Source organism: Anarhichas minor, unplaced genomic scaffold (genome assembly GCF_050575085.1).
Source record: "Anarhichas minor isolate MPS153535 unplaced genomic scaffold, ASM5057508v1 ptg000191l, whole genome shotgun sequence".
Lineage (NCBI taxonomy): Eukaryota > Metazoa > Chordata > Actinopteri > Perciformes > Anarhichadidae > Anarhichas > Anarhichas minor.
Window position 1 is genome coordinate 5001 of NW_027466637.1, and position 5000 is coordinate 10000.

Genomic DNA, 5000 nt, shown 5'->3' on the forward strand with positions numbered 1-5000 from the left:
CATATCCCCTACTACGGCTGTAGCATAGGGGAACCGCCAGAAGCGCTGGACCCTTCAGCGCTTCGTCCCTACTACGGCTGTAACATAGGGGAACCGCCAGAAGCGCTGGACCCTTCAGCGCTTCGCTCATATCCCCTACTACGGCTGTAGCATAGGGGAACCGCCAGAAGCGCTGGACCCTTCAGCGCTTCGCTCCTATCCCCTACTACGGCTGTAGCATAGGGGGACCGCCAGAAGCGCTGGACCCTTCAGCGCTTCGCTCCTATCCCCTACTACGGCTGTAGCATAGGGGAACCGCCAGAAGCGCTGGACCCTTCAGCGCTTCGCTCATATCCCCTACTACGGCTGTAGCATAGGGGAACCGCCAGAAGCGCTGGACCCTTCAGCGCTTCGCTCATATCCCCTACTACGGCTGTAGCATAGGGGAACCGCCAGAAGCGCTGGACCCTTCAGCGCTTCGCTCATATCCCCTACTACGGCTGTAGCATAGGGGGACCGCCAGAAGCGCTGGACCCTTCAGCGCTTCGCTCATATCCCCTACTACGGCTGTAGCATAGGGGAACCGCCAGAAGCGCTGGACCCTTCAGCGCTTCGCTCCTATCCCCTACTACGGCTGTAGCATAGGGGAACCGCCAGAAGCGCTGGACCCTTCAGCGCTTCGCTCCTATCCCCTACTACGGCTGTAGCATAGGGGAACCGCCAGAAGCGCTGGACCCTTCAGCGCTTCGCTCCTATCCCCTACTACGGCTGTAGCATAGGGGAACCGCCAGAAGCGCTGGACCCTTCAGCGCTTCGCTCCTATCCCCTACTACGGCTGTAGCATAGGGGGACCGCCAGAAGCGCTGGACCCTTCAGCGCTTCGCTCATATCCCCTACTACGGCTGTAGCATAGGGGAACCGCCAGAAGCGCTGGACCCTTCAGCGCTTCGTCCCTACTACGGCTGTAACATAGGGGAACCGCCAGAAGCGCTGGACCCTTCAGCGCTTCGCTCATATCCCCTACTACGGCTGTAGCATAGGGGGACCGCCAGAAGCGCTGGACCCTTCAGCGCTTCGCTCATATCCCCTACTACGGCTGTAGCATAGGGGAACCGCCAGAAGCGCTGGACCCTTCAGCGCTTCGTCCCTACTACGGCTGTAACATAGGGGAACCGCCAGAAGCGCTGGACCCTTCAGCGCTTCGCTCATATCCCCTACTACGGCTGTAGCATAGGGGAACCGCCAGAAGCGCTGGACCCTTCAGCGCTTCGCTCCTATCCCCTAGTATACACTGGGTAGTCTGTTCCTATCATTGTGTGCAAGGTGGCTTGGTTACCCCCTACCAAAATGGGTCACAGCCGTAATAGGCGAAGTACAGAAGCGCTGGAACCTTCAGCGCTTCGCCCCTATCACGGCTTTAAAACCCGAGCGAAAAACTCTATGTCCTTAAACGAAATACCCGTTTTGCGCGGTCCATATCTCCGCGAAAACACAACGCACAGCCGGGACACTCATATCTAATTGTAGTCCAAGTCCCCCTCTACAAACACATCCGAGTGGATCCTGGATGCGACCTCCACAGCCGAGGCACGAGTCGGTCAAAGTAGGTCGCAGGGACCATATTACGCGCGCCATATCTACCCGGAAATAGAACGCACAGCGGGGATACTCATGCCCAGTTGTCGAGCTGGAAGTCCTCTAACCACCCATATAAGATGAATAATAAACGGATACACACAGCCGATGCAGCGCGTGTTTGAAAACCGCCGATCGATCTTCATACTCTGACAAAATCACAGCGAAAAATCCTTAAACCAAATACCCGTTTTGCGCGGTCCATATCTCCGCGAAAACACAACGCACAGCCGGGAACCTCATATCTAATTGTAGTCCAAGTCCACTTCTACAAACCTATCCGAGTGGATCCTGGATGCGAGGTCCACAGCCGAGGCACCACGCGGTCAAAGTAGGTCGCAGGGGCCCTATTACGCGCGCCATATCTACCCGGAAATGGAACGCACAGCGGGGATTCTTATTTTGAATACACGGTCCCGACGTCCTCTAACTACCCATATAAGCAGAATAATAAACGGGTATCCACAGCCGAGGCAGCACGTATTTGAAAACCGCCGACCGATCTTCATACTCTGACAAAATCACAGCGATAGCGCCAATACTCTGTTTCCTTAAACCAAATCGCCGTCTTGCGCGGTCCATATCCCCGCGAATACACAACGCACAGCCGGGACACCTATGCCGACGTGTAGCCACCGTCAACCTCTAAAGACATGTGGAGGGTGATCCACAATCGGACACTCACAGCCGAGGCACGACGCGGTCAAAGTAGGTCGCAGGGACCATATTACGCGCGCCATATCTACCCGGAAATAGAACGCACAGCGGGGATACTCATGCCCAGTTGTCAAGCTGGAAGTCCTCTAACCACCCATCTAGACACTCCTATAAACGGATACACACAGCCGATACAGCGCGTATTTGAAAACCGCCGACCGATCTTCATACTCTGACAAAATCAAAGCGAAAGACTTAAACGAAATACCCGTTTTGCGAGGTCCATATCCCCGCGAATACACAACGCACAGCCGGGACACTTATACCCGATCGTAGACCACATCCACCTCTACAAACCTATCCGAGTGGATCATGGATGCGACCTCCACAGCCGAGGCACGGTGTAGTCAAAGTAGGTCGCAGGGACCACATTACGCGCGCCATATCTACCCGGAAATAGAACGCACAGCGGGGATTCTTATACTGAATACACGGCCCCGACGTCCTCTAACCAACTATGTAAACTGAATAATAAACGGATAACCACAGCCGAGGCAGCGCGTGTTTGAAAACAGCCGACCGATCTTCATACTCTGACAAAATCACAGCGAAAGACTTAAACGAAATCGTCGTTTTGCGAGGTGCATATCTCCGCGAATACACAACGCACAGCCGGGACACTTATACCCAGTTGTAGTCCACGTCCCCCTCTACAAAACTATCGGAGTGGATCCTGGATGCGAGGTCCACAGCCGAGGCACGGTGTAGTCAAATTAGGTCGCAGGGACCATATTACGCGCGCCATATCTACCCGGAAATAGAACGCACAGCGGGGATTCTTATACTGAATATACGGCCCCGACGTCCTCTAACCAACTATGTAAGCTGAATAATAAACGGATAACCACAGCCGAGGCAGCGCGTGTTTGAAAACAGCCGACCGATCTTCATACTCTGACAAAATCACAGCGAAAGACTTAAACGAAATCGTCGTTTTGCGAGGTGCATATCTCCGCGAATACACAACGCACAGCCGGGACACTTATACCCAGTTGTAGTCCACGTCCCCCTCTACAAAACTATCGGAGTGGATCCTGGATGCGAGGTCCACAGCCGAGGCACGGTGTAGTCAAAGTAGGTCGCAGGGACCATATTACGCGCGCCATATCTACCCGGAAATAGAACGCACAGCGGGGATTCTTATACTGAATACACGGCCCCGACGTCCTCTAACCAACTATGTAAGCTGAATAATAAACGGATAACCACAGCCGAGGCAGCGCGTGTTTGAAAACAGCCGACCGATCTTCATACTCTGACAAAATCACAGCGAAAGACTTAAACGAAATACCCGTTTTGCGAGGTCCATATCCCCGCGAATACACAACGCACAGCCGGGACACTTATACCCAGTTGTAGTCCACGTCCCCCTCTACAAAACTATCGGAGTGGATCCTGGATGCGAGGTCCACAGCCGAGGCACGGTGTAGTCAAAGTAGGTCGCAGGGACCATATTACGCGCGCCATATCTACCCGGAAATAGAACGCACAGCGGGGATTCTTATACTGAATACACGGCCCCGACGTCCTCTAACCAACTATGTAAGCTGAATAATAAACGGATAACCACAGCCGAGGCAGCGCGTGTTTGAAAACAGCCGACCGATCTTCATACTCTGACAAAATCACAGCGAAAGACTTAAACGAAATACCCGTTTTGCGAGGTCCATATCCCCGCGAATACACAACGCACAGCCGGGACACTTATATCTAACTGTAGTCCAAGTCCCCCTCTACAAATCTATCCTAGTGGATCATGGATGCGAGGTCCACAGCCGAGGCACGATGTAGTCAAAGTAGGTCGCAGGGGCCATATTGCGCGGTCCATATTTACCCGGAAATGGAACGCACAGCGGGGATTCTTATACCGAATCCACGGTCCCGACGTCCTCTAACTACCCATATAAGCAGAATAATAAACGGGTATCCACAGCCGAGGCAGCACGTATTTGAAAACCGCCGACCGATCTTCATACTCTGACAAAAAGCGCCGGGCGATCTTCATACTCTGACAAAATCACAGCCGTTTTTATATCGTTTTGCGAGATGGATATCTCCGCGAATACACAACGCACAGCCGGGATACTCATACCTAATTGTATAATACGTCTACCTCTACAAACCTATCCGAGTGGATCCTGGATGCGAGATCCAGAACCAGGATCCATATCGCGCGGGTAAACGGCGGGAGTAACGAGGACTCTCTTAAGGTAGGGGACGTTACTGGGCTGCGCTGCGAAAGACGAGCGCCAAAACTCTGTTTCCTTAAACGGAAGCGCCGTTTTGCGAGGTGGATATCTCCGCGAAAACACCACGCACAGCCGGGACACTTATACCCAATCGTAGACCACGTCCACCTCTACAAACCTATCCGAGTGGATCCTGGATCCGAGACCCACAGCCGAGGCACCACGCGGTCAAAGTAGGTCGCAGTTGCCGTTTTGCGCGCTCCATCTCTCCGCCAAAACACCACGCACAGCCGGGACACTTATACCCTATTGTAGACCCCGACCTCCTCTAACCACCCATACATGCAGAACAATAAACGGATACCCACAGCCGATGCAGCAAGTAGTTCAAAAGCGCCGGCCGATCTTCGTACTCTGACAAAATCACAGCGAAAGACGAGCGCCAATACTCTGTCTCCTTAAACCAAATCGCCGGTTTGC